Consider the following 13,150-nt stretch of genomic DNA (forward strand, 5'->3'; position numbering starts at 1 on the left):
GTTCTTCCCGTGGCTAAGAAAGGTCTCCCAAGGATGATGGACATTTCCTTGTCTGCTTCAAAATCTAAGACAATGAAAATAGTAGAAAAAATAAATTTATCGACTCTTACCAAAACATTCTCGATCTTTCCTTCGGGATATGCTAAAGATCGATCCGCTAGCTAAAGCGTTAGAGTTGTAAGTCTTACTTCATCTATCCCTAACATCTTGAAAATAGACTTAGGCATCACAAAGCTTTACCCTAGTAGGAGTCACCAATGTTCCAGGGTATAGTGAAGCTTGCTAGGTCTTTCAGTTTTGGTGGTAGTTTGTTTTCCAGGAACGCATTGCACTCCTTTGTCAAGGCAACAATCTCATACTCACTCAGTCGTTTCTTCTTGGACAGTATATCCTTCATGAACTTCACATAATTCGGCATTTGTTCTAAAGCCTCCACCAATGGAATATTAATGTGTAACTGCTTCAGAACTTCCAATAACTTCTTGAATTGCACCTCTTGTTTCTACTTTTTTGCTACAATCTTTAAGAATATAGATGTGATGGAACTTTTGATTGAATCGGATAACTTTTCTAAGTAGGTAAATCTGCATCCAAAGAAGATGTTAAAATATCTGAATTCACTAAGTCAGGGTTTACCTTGCAGACTTTGTAGATTCTGATTCCTTTGGTGTAAGAACTTCAACAGCTAGTTGATTCTTCTCAACGAGCTTATCTTCAACATCAATCAATCGGGGTTCTAGAATTTTACCACTTCTCACTACCACTGCCTTGATATGTTATTTACCCAAATTTCTTTATTCTTAGTATTGCTTCGCAAGGTTCCTTGCGGTCTATTACGTAGCTCTGTAGCTAACTGAACCATTTGGTTTTCCAAATTTTTTAGTGTTGCTACTTGACTTTGGATCAGAGCGTCATTCTTTGCCATGTACACTTTCAACAAGTTCTCCAAACTGCTTGATGCCTCAGCTTGAGGTGGTTTTGGAGCTTGCTGATTAAACCCTTGAGATTGGTTGGGTCTTTGCTGCAATAAGTTATTGTTTGGTCCATTTCCTTGGTTGCTCCAAGAAAAGTTAGGATGATTACGCCATGAAGGATTGTAGAAGTTGGACTGTGGTCCTTGTCCACTCCTATTTTAATATTGGTTCCCCACATAGTACACTGACTCGGGATTTGATGGAGAATTCTCAAAAGAATGACCTTCCCCATAGTACACACAGGAAACTATTTCAAACGGACTTGGTGGCTGAGCTGTCAAATTATTAGTAGTATTAGCAGTTAACTATTTTAACATAAGGGAAATAGACGATACCTGAGCTGATAATGAAGTGAGGGAGTCAACTTCATGAACTCCGGCTAAGCGTCTTCCTGAAGCTATTCGATTTGTTGGCCATTGGTAGTTATTACTCGCGATCCTCTCGATGATCTCATAAGCCTCATTATAAGACTTAGACAAAATTGCACCATTCGCGAAAGCATCTAGCATCAATCTTGTATGTGCATTAAGACCATTATAGAATGTCTCCAAATAGATACAGTGAGGAATCCCATGATGAGGACACTTACGAAGTAACTCTTGAATCGCTCTCAAGCCTCATACAAAGACACGTCATCAAATTGTTGGAAAGTTGTGATCTCGTTCCTTAACTTAGCATTTTTGCTAGGTGGGAAATACTTAACCAAAAATCTCTCTAGTAATTCTTGCCATATAGATATGAAACTTGGTGGCAATGAATTGAGCCATGCTCATGCTCGATCTCGCAAAGAGTACAGAAAAAACTTTAACCACAATGCATTTTCAGTCACATCGGCTATCTTTAATGAATCACTCACCTCCATAAACAATCGAAGGTGGAGATGTGGATCTTCCGTGGGTATAACACTAAATTGGCCCACCGTTTGTAGCATTTGAAACATCACTAGTTTCAATTCAAATTGAGTTGCCTCATTATCTGGCCTTCTAATTCCTGGGTTTAACTCACTGAAAAGAGGCATAACATATTGTCTAATGCATCGATCCCTATCATCGGCAATGAGGATAGGATTTCGTACATAATCAGATTCATTACCTAGGTCTTGATTCTGATTTCCAAGGTCCATCTCGACTTGTCTTTGAGCTGTTCATTCATGTCTTCTTTGTCTGAAAGTTCGCTCAATTTCAGGGTCTGTAGGGAGTAAATTGATAATTGTTAGTAGTATTAGCAGTTAACTGTTTTAACATAGAGGAAATAGTCAATACCTGAGCTGATAATGAAGTGAGGGAGTCAACTTCATGAACTCCGGCTAAGTGTCTTCTTGAAACTGTTCGATTTGTTGGCCATTGGTAGTTATTACTCGCGATCCTCTCGATGATCTCATCAACCTCATTATAAGACTTAGACAAAATTGCACCATTCGCGGAAGCATCTAGCATCAATCTTGTATGTGCATTAAGACCATTATAGATTGTCTCCAACTAGATACAGTAGGGAATCCCATGATGAGGACACTTACGAAGTAACTCCTTGAATCGTTCCCAAGCCTCATACAAAGACTCATCATCCAATTATTAAAAAGTTGTGATCTCATTCCTCAACTTAGCATTTTTGCTAGGTGGGAAATACTTAACCAAAAATCTCTCTAGTAATTCTTGCCATATAGATATGGAACTTGGTGGCAATGAATTGAGCCATGCTCATGCTCGATCTCACAAAGAGTACAGAAACAACTTCAACCTCAGCGTGCCTTCAGTAACACCAGCTATCTTGAAAGAATCACTCACCTCCATAAACAATCGAAGGTAGAGATGTGGACCTTCCGTGGCATACCACTAAATTGGCCCACCGTTTGTAGCATTTGAAACATCATTGGTTTCAATTCAAGCTGAGTTGCCTCAATATCTGGCCTTCTAATTCCTGGGTTTAACTCACTAAAAAGTGGCACAGCATATTGTCTGATGCATCGATCCCTATCATCAGCAATGAGGATAGGATTTCGTACATAATCGACTTCATTACCTTGGTCTTGATTCTGATTTCCAAGGTCCATCTCGACTTGTCTTTGAGCTGTTCGTTCACGTCTTCTTTGTCTGAAAGTTCCCTCAATTTTAGGGTCTACAGGGAGTAAATCGTTAATTTGATCTATGCTCATAAACACCTCAAAATAAAATCACAAAAATTTAAAAGAATAAGTTAGTAATGTTAGAAATAAATCAAATTGAAAATAAATAATTTCACGAAAAAAAATGACTACGGCAACAATTGACAATCCACGGCGCCAAAAACTTATAACGCTTAGGTTTGTGCAAGTGTATACAGTCATTATCAAGTAATAAGTAAGTATCGAGTTATCGTCTCCACAAGGATTGTAACTGTGCTAAGTCACTTAATTTGTAAAATTATATTAACAATTTGGTATATAAAAACACAATATAGTTGAAAAGTGGTGATTAAAATATATTAAACTAAATGTAATGATCCCTAATGCAAATTATCCAAAGTATGCAAACTAAATGAAATAGATTTTAGTAAAATTAAATACAATTTTGCAAAATTATAACATAAATAAACTAGGACAATTACTTTAATTAGACTCAATTTATAATCAACATGCTTAATAACATTCGGAAAAATATTCCATGGCAACTCGATCTTTCATGAGTTTGGAAACCACATTAGGTTCTTTTGGAATCCTTTACTTAGTAAATACGCATTTTACTGATCCTTATTTACTGAGGGTTTCTTAGTATTTGTGTGAAGTAATAGGGACGTGTCAGGTTTGAAACAATTTAATCGCACAAATCTAAAAAGTATGCAGATAATAGAGCTTGGTCAGAGTTGTTATGCAACCTACAATTTAATCGGTTCAGGATCTAAATTGAGCATGCACATTTGAATTATGTGCCCATTAGCCGTCGTCTGGTCAAGATTTCTTAGCTAATTCAGGTGCATTCCAATCATGTATGGACAAAATACAGATTTGATTTTAATTGAAAACATGATCGATTGAGGAACAAGAATTATCAGCATGAATCAAATAAATATTATTTAATCAAAACAATCATCCTAGCTTACATAAAATTAAGCTAACATTATTGTAAACAAGAACAAAGAATATATAGCAAACATCTTTAGATTAAATTAAAGAAAAGAAAGATTAAACCCAATTCAAAGTGGCTGTCACCCAAGACTCACACTGACGAGGCTCATTTGCTTCTTTGCTTTGCTCCTTTGCTGATGGTTCTCCAAGGTGGCCGACCAGGGGTTCTTTAAGAGGCTAATTTTGCTAAAAATTCTTATGCAAGGATGATGATAGGCGTAAGGGGAAAGATAACTAAGAGAGTTGAGAGAGTAGAGAATGATGAATGAGTAAGGGATGGTTGAGGGGTGATGAATGAAGGAATGATAGGGTCTTATTTATATGTGAGGAGAGAGAGATAGTTTGCTAAAAATTGGAGCTTCCATCTTTTGAATCATCTTCCATGGGTGGCCAGCCATAATTTAAGTAAGTTGAGCTTATTTTTCCTTGATTTTTGGTCAATTAGAGTGCCACAACAACTCAGGACTGAGACTCGGTCAAGTGCAAATCTTTAGGTAAATCTCTAATTTCTTCAACTCTTCAAGGACCTTGTGCAATTAAACCAAAAAGTGGTTTATGGATAGCCATGTCCAGCCAAATTTTGGGTTGACCTCATCTCCAATTTGGACAGTTTTGTAATCCAGCAAAGCTATCAGACCTGTCCAAAATAAATCAACAAGTTAAAGGACCAAATAATTAAATTTAACCAGTTTAATTAATTAATTAAAACCCAAATTATTAATGAAATATTTTAAAATTAATTATTAAATATAATTTTATATTTTATTATTTAATTCAACCATGCATGGCCTACTTTATGTCTTAAAAAATATAATATATTCAAATTAATATAAAATAAGCCGTTTATTGCATGAAAACTATATAATAAAGCATAAAATCACATTTTAACAATTTATATATCCTAATTTCATATTTTCACATATTTCATTAATTGATTAAACAATTACTTAGTTTTAACAATAGATTTAAATAAAAAGGTGATAAATTACATTGGAAAAATCCTATATATATTTTAGTTTAAAGTTATATATAAGTATGAGTTATTCTATTGAATGCTTTGATACTAACGTTAACTGACATTTGTAACGATTGTCAGGGTATAGTTATGAAACTCTTTTAATGTTAAATTTATAAGTTAAGGTAAGATGATATTGAATTCATGAATCATATGGAGATGTTAATTGATGAAACTGACTATTTGATGTTTATATATTTAAAATTGTTTGTAACAATGTTGAAAAGACAGGAAAGTTTATAGTTATATGTTTGTAATGCACGCTTTGTAAATGCAAAATTGGTGTCGGAGTTATGTGTTTAAAAGAAATGGAATGTGAATGTGAAATGATATGTCAAATGGTTAATACCTTTTATATGTTGAAACTTTCCTATTGAATGATACAAAATCATGTCATATTAAATGATTACGAGATTATACGATTGATATGTGAAACACTCACTTAATTGTTTTAAATGCTTTGTTTGGAAATCGTATTAAATTTAGTTATATTCGTTTATCTCATGTATACCGAGATAAAATTTTTGTTTGAATACCTATAAACTTACTAAGCTTTATAAGCTTACTCTATCTTTTTTCCTGTTTTTTGTAGCCATCCTTTTGCAAAACGGGTCGAATGGATCAACTTCAATTCTCACACTATCCAGACTTTTTTCGGTAGTTTTTGTCTTTGGATCATTTTGGTTGTGGCATGTATATATAGGGTTTGATGTAGTTAAAGTTAACATGTTAGTTTATTTGTATTTAAGTATATATAAATGGTAATGTTTAGCAAGTTATGTGTTTTCTTGGTACTAATGTAGTATGGTAATGTTTGTGCCTTTATCTAGGTATTGTTTTGATTTAGTACTCTTAATGATGTTTGAAATGTGCTTTAGTCAATTTAATAGGTGATACAGGGTATTGGTTATGTTAGATTTGTTTATTGTTTATGTTTGATATTAGGAAATGGTTACATGGTGGTTAATTGAATAGCATATGCATGCTGGTAATCTTTTAAGTGATATGGTAATGGTATATGTGTATAAAAATTGTGGTGTCATTGAGGACACATTGGTTTGACATATAACTGCATAAATTTGGTTTGTTTTGATGTGTTAAATGTGGTTTTGAATAGGTCATTTTTGTTAGAAATGGGATGTCTTGATGTCCAACTTAGAATGATTGTTTTGACTTGAAAATGAAGAAATACTACACATGGCCTAGGACACGGGCTAACCATGTGCCACACATGGTCATATCACACGCCTGTGTGTCAATTTGATTTTAGGTGCAAGTTTTGCAGGGTTTGGCACACGACTGTTTGGCCTTATTTCGAATACCCACACAGGTGGACACATGAGTTGGGACACGACCGTGTGTCCTGACTTTGAATGTTCATACAGTCTGTGCTATGTCACATGGCCTAACCACACGGCCATGTGACCCCTATTTTTAAAATTTTCAAAGTTGTTCTAGTATTTTCTAATTTGTTTTGATTTGTTCCTAAAATTTGTATTGTCTATCCGTAAACACCTTAACCCCAAACCAGTCTAAATCGTGAGGTCATAAGATAGGTAGTTCTTTCTGGCCCGTTATGTTAATGAAAGATCGAAAGATCCTGCTAGGGTAGCAACTAGTTGATTGACGAGAAACTCGAAACGAAAGTTGATGTAGATTACCGAAGTCAGCTAATCACCCATAACTAGATTTTATTTATTCTCCCTGTTTAATCTCTTTAATTTTATCTTTTTAAGTTGTTTTTTATTACTATTATTATAAAATCCCAAAAATCTTTTATTTCATATTTTTAATACTATAATTTTTTTTGAAAATATTAATTAGATCTTTAAGTATTTAGGTCAGAATTAATCTAGCACTCGCCTCCCTTGGGTATGATCCTCAGAGTACTCACATACATTGTTGTAAAACAACATTACAACTCGACCCTAATACTTTTGGATATCGCCTTGTCTTTCTATATTTTATTGCAGTATTCTCAGTCTACACTTAGTATGTCTGGAGGTGGTCAGGCTCCGGTGTTGATTTCCCCTTATCATATTGCACCGATGGAGTTGAAGGAACTAAAAGTTTAGTTGCAAGATTTACTTGACTTTGGCTTTATACGCCCTAGTATACCGCCTTAGGGAGCTCCAGTGTTGTTCGTTAAAAAGAAAGATGGTTTGATGCGACTTTATATAAACTATCGATAACTGAATAAGTTGACGATTAAGAATCGATACCCCTACCTTGTTTTGATGATTTATTCAACCATTTGAAAGGAGATTCAGTTTTTTCCAAAATTTATTTGAGATCAGGTTACTATAAGGTGAAAGTGAAAGATAGTTACATACCAAAAATTGTGTTTTGTATGCGTTATGGCCAGTACGAATTCTTTGTGATGCCTTTCAGTTTGACAAATGCTCCGACGACAGTCATGGATCTCATGAACAATATTTTTAACCCTATCTGGATCAATTTGTGGTATCTTTCATTGATGACATTCTGATCTATTCAAAATCTAAAGTTGAGCACGAATAGCATCTTTGAATCGTTTTGCAAGTGTTGTGAGAAAATAAATTATACAGGAAGATTAGCAAATGTGCATTCTGGTTACCTGAGGTTGTGTTTCTTTGGCATGTTAATTTGGCCGATTGGATTAAAGTTGAACCAAAAATGATCGAGGCTATCGTGCAGTGGAAGGCACTGAGAAATATGTCAAAAATCTACAGTTTTCTAGGATTGGCCAGTTACTACTGAAGGTTTGTTAGTGGGTTTTTCAAAATAGCCATGTCGGCGACTAAGCTATTACAAAAGAACATTCAGTTTGTTTGGAGCAGTTAGTGTTAAGAGAGTTTCGAGAAATTGAAATAGATGTTAACTGAAGCGCCAGTTAAAACTTTGCCTGAAACCGAGAAAGACTTTTTGGTATATAGTGATGCTTCATTTAGTGGTCTAGGTTGCGTTTTGATGCAAGACGGGAAAGTGATTGCGTATACCTCTCGCCAGTTAAAAATGCATGAACGCAACTATCCAACCCATGATTTAGGACTAGTTGCCCTGGTTTTTTCTCTAAATATTTGGAGCCACTTTTCTTATGGTGAAAAGTGTCATATTTATACCGATAAAAAAAATCTTAAATACCTCCTAACCAAAAAGGATTTGAATTTGAGGCAATGACGTTGGGTTAAAATTTTAAAAGATTATAGTTGCATTATCATTACCACTCTGGTAAAGCTAACATTGTAGCTGACGTGTTGAGCAGAAATGCAGTAGTTGAGTTCAAACAATGTTCGCTCAGCTTAGTATTAACAATGATGACAATTTGTTCTTTTTACTTGCATGCATGTAGTCTATAGACATAGATGAATGCATAGTATGCTTATAAACATAATCTAATTCTGAAAAGGTTAGGTTACTTAGACCAAAATTGATTGATACGAGTGGGTGTTCGACAGAATGCCCATAGCAATCTCTAGACATAGAGCAACATTCATACAAAGTGAAGAGTAAGTAATACTGGGAATCACATCTGAGGTTTATAAACATATATTTCCCTAGGTAAGGTATCATTAGATCTTGCTCTCGAAAGAAGCAGACCATTTTAAATCCATTATGAGAAGTAAGTTGATTAAGAATTTGCTGAGGAATTATTGGTTTATAATGGTAGATCCCTAGTAATCCCAGACATTCCTTTAGACAACATAGACCCTCTAACTTTGTCTTATTATCGTTGCCACAGCATATTTTTCAATATTTGTTTGTTTACATATTGCGCACATCATCATTATTTTGATTACCATTGCTTTCTGTCATGGTTTTTCCTTAGCATAATTCACATACTTCATAATAGCAACTTAACCAAGTTAATCCTATCTGATCCATGTGGAGACAATCTTACTTATCATTATTTACTTGTTTCGACATGTATATGTCACGAGGCTAGAACTTTCATCTCACATTCTGTGCAACCTTAGGCGATTCGTTTTATGCAAACACACCTAAGTTAGCCTAACCACCACAAAGTTAGAACTCCTTTAGAATTCCTCCAAGGCACCAATATATATAGCAGAAGCAACTATACCAAAAGAAGCTACAAAAGAACAATAGAAACCCATAGAAAAGAATGCACGAGAGGTATTTGAGTAAATGCTCTTAATATGCTCTTATTCATAAAGAATAATGAAATAGTGGATGATTCACAAGTGAAGGGGATGCTTTCTATTTATAGTTGAGCTCCCCCAAAACCTACGGTCTAGATTAAGTTACATCGATAGACGAGATTAGCTTATCCTTTAAATCATAAGATTTACAAGATATAAAATATCAAATCTAATCTAATCTTTACAAGATATGATTTCTAGAAATCTTCTAATGGTAGTTCCCATATTTACCAAGGTAGCCTATGTTGCCATATCTTTATCATTGGGACACCCAAGCTTTAATCTGATAGGCTTCTCCAATAGTTCTTTGAATTGGGCTAGTTCTCGTGGGCTAAATGGTCCTCATCTATCAATAGACCTCCATGGGGTGCATCTTATGCCATGGTCATAGACTTTGCACTTTGGCTTGTGACATTCTCCCTCACCCATTCTCGCAACACCCTTGTTGTACCTTCAGAATGACACTGACTTGATTTGCCTCAGAACTCTCTCGTCGCCTTGGCTCTATCCCTTCTAGTCTTGCTATCGGGTTGTCCCTTCTTTCAAAAGCTTCGCCTCGACTTCCATCGCTACTTAACTGGAACCGTTGCACTCGTTCCTCTTTTTAGGAGTGTGTACCATCAAATTAATCATCAATGTCTTTTTCTCAATAGGCTTCACTTCCTCTAGCTCATCATTCCTCTTGATAGCCGAAAATGAAGATACCTTTGGCAGTTCTTCTACATATGTGGTCCCTTATAAAGGTAGCATCTAATCTTGCTCCTCTTCTCTTTTAAGTTATTGAGTCTCCACTTCCTGTTTTGTGGTTTCCTATGACCACCGTTGCTACTATTACCGTTTTCATTATCGCTATGTCTCTCTTTATCTTCCTGATGGCCTCCCCCACCATTGCCTTTTCCATTGGGCTTGGAAAACTTGAACCTATCTCTTCTCGAAACAAGTTCTACTAAGGACTCTACTACCATCATGGCTTTGGTAAATTCTTCAACTCCTCTATGATGCAACTATTGTTTCGCCCATGGTTTCAACCTATCAGTGAAGGATAAAAATGCTTTTTTCTCACTGAAATCAGAAATCTAGAGCATGAGTTCAGTAAACTTCTGCACATACTCCCTAACCATGCCTTGTTGCGTAAGTTGCCGCAACTTCGCTCAAGCTTTACCCTCGGTATACTCTAGGTAAAACTATGCCTTGAATTCCGTTTGGAGCTCCACCCAAGTCTTAATCTCGATCTCACCACGTATCATATCTGTAGACCTATGAGGCCACCATAATAAAGCAACATTAGTAAAATACATAGCAACAATATTTACCTTCGTAGCATCATCCTCAATGCTCATCGCTCGAAAGTATTGCTCCATGGCAAAAAAAAAGCTGTCCACTTCTCTTAATGACCTTGCCCTCTTGAACCCTTTCGATTTGAGCACACCCATTGCTTATTGCTTCGACTTTAAAGCCAACATTCATTATCCTTTAAAGCTATCACTATAGCCTCGAGAGGATCATCCTTCCCTGTCAGCTTGTTCTCCAAGAAACCAATAGAATCCCACACATATTCTTTGACTTGCTCCTTCATTGATTGCAACCCATCGGTGATTCTATCATCGACATCATTGATCCTCTCCTTGACATCCCCCATGTACTCCTTGAGAGCGACGACTCGATCCTTGAAAGCTGACAGCATGCCCCTTGATCGATTTTCTTTTCTGGCCCTTCATGGATCTCCATTGGCTCAAATTAGTAACTTCTTTCGACATCCCAACAGTGCCTTCCCAACAAATAGCTCGGATACCACTTTTCATGGGGCTAGAACTTTTGTCTCATGTTTCGTGCGGCCTTAAGCGATTTGTTCTATGCAAACATGCCTAAGTTAGCTAACCACCACAAAATGAGGATTCCTTTATAATTCTCCCAATGTACCAATTTATATAGTGAAGCAACTATGCCAAAATAAGCTATAAAAGAACAACAGAATAATATGCTCTCAATATGCTCTTATACATAAAGAATAATGACACAATGGATGATTTACAAGTGAAGGGGTGGCTCTCTATTTATAGTTGAGCTTCCCAAAACTTACATTCTAGATTAAGTTACATCGATGGACGAGATTAGCCTATCCCATAAATAATGGGATTTATAATATAATCTTTACAAGATATACAATATCAAATCTAATATAATATAATCTTTACAAGATATTATTCCTATCAATCTTCTAAGATTAGTTCCCATATTTACCAAGGTAGCCTATGTTTCCATATATTCATCATTGGGCCACCCAGGCTTCAATCTGACAAGCTTCTCCAACAATTATTTGAATCAAGACAATTCTCGTAGGCTAAATATCCCTATCTAATCAATAGACCTCCATGGAGTGTGTAATACCCTAATTTTTCCCGGCCCAAATCAAATAAATAAACAAAAATAAATAAAAATAAATAAATAAAACCAAGTTCAAAGTCCATTTACATAGTCCAGGTCTAGGTTAACGCAAAATTACAGACCCAAAATCTAACCCAATTAACTTAGCCCAATATAAACAACCCATTAATCTAGCCCGACACCTAACCCTGGCCCAAATCTCCTAAGCCCAAAACCAAGAACAGAAACCCTAGGGTTTCTGAAAACTAAGCCGCCGCCACAGTGACTTAGCAACCAGCCGCCTTCGGCCCTCCGCATGTGCGCCACTGCTACGTGTCATGCCTCCATGCACTACACCGAGCTGCACCACATCACCATACGTCTTCCGTACACCTGCAACACACAAAGCAACAGAGCACAAGCAAACAAGAAAATATGGGCAGAAATCGAGAGCAAATCAGTGAAAAATAAGAAAAAAGGGGATTCGGGGAGGATTTCTTTTATTTCTTTTTTATTTTCTGTAATTCGGGCTATAAAGAAGCCAATACAAACGCTGTAAAAGGGACAGTTTGAAGAAATCAAAAAAACTCAGAGAAATTTTTAAAAAAAGTGATTCAACTTTTGCTTCGGTTTTTTTGGTTCCATTTTTTTGAAGTTTCTTTTTCTTTCCTTTGTGCTTTGGACGTTTGATTTTAAACAGAAAAAGAGGGATTAGAGAGAGTGAGCGTACCTGGAGGCTGGATTCTTGCTCACTCCGCCATCATCGGTGAGGAAGTGAGAATCGGAGTGTCTTGAGAGTGACGATTCACCAAAGTGGTGGAAACTTTAGAGTTCTTTAGGTTTAGAAAAATGATTTAGGTTTTAGGTTTTTGTTTGTCTCTGAGTGAGTTAAAACGTTGTCATTTGGAGCCAATATGGTGGCTTTAAAATGGCGTCGTCTGATAGCCCTCGACCCGCGCGATGACCTGACTCGGGCAGGATCTGCGCATTTTAGTTCGTTGGTTTATTTGCACAACTGGTCTTCTTTAGTTTCGCATGATTTTAATTCGACTTTTCTGCCGTTTTCGATTTATGCTATATAGTTTATTCTGGTTTCAATTTGGTCCATGACCAAACGGTGCCGTTTTCCATGCTTGATTTTGAATATCCAAATTCGTGCGTTTATTTGCTGTTTTAGTCCCCTAATTTTGAATCGATTGCAATTTTAATCCTTCAAATGTTTTAATTTTGATTTAACCATTTTTTAGTTATGTTTACTATTATTTTTATTGTTCTTTTTAATCTTTTTCCTCATTTTTTTGCTACCATTCTTACATTTTTATTTGTTTATACCTTTTATTTTTTTATTATATTTTATGATTTTAAATATTTTGTAAATAATGATATTTAATTTTGTTTATGTTTTTTTTATTTGTGAATTAAATTCATTATTTTAGTATTTTAGATTTAATATCATATATTTGTTTTAAAAAAATTTGTCATATCATTTTTAAAATGTTGCCTTATTACGATACATTAGTATTTTATCACGCATTTTTATTATTATTTAATGTTA

The 13,150-nt window shown here is 35.5% G+C and overlaps 2 non-coding genes across 2 annotated transcripts; both read left to right on the forward strand.

Annotated features, from left to right (window-relative positions):
* The first annotated feature begins 1,541 nt into the window (after nt 1–1,541).
* On the forward strand, nt 1,542–1,647 carry LOC121216521 (small nucleolar RNA R71). The gene has a single exon (XR_005912701.1). It is a non-coding gene; the product is annotated as a small nucleolar RNA R71 (small nucleolar RNA).
* An 821-nt stretch (nt 1,648–2,468) lies between these two features.
* On the forward strand, nt 2,469–2,575 carry LOC121216679 (small nucleolar RNA R71). The gene has a single exon (XR_005912859.1). It is a non-coding gene; the product is annotated as a small nucleolar RNA R71 (small nucleolar RNA).
* The last annotated feature ends 10,575 nt before the right edge of the window (nt 2,576–13,150 follow it).

This window comes from Gossypium hirsutum, chromosome D04, assembly GCF_007990345.1.
Source record: "Gossypium hirsutum isolate 1008001.06 chromosome D04, Gossypium_hirsutum_v2.1, whole genome shotgun sequence".
NCBI lineage: Eukaryota > Viridiplantae > Streptophyta > Magnoliopsida > Malvales > Malvaceae > Gossypium > Gossypium hirsutum.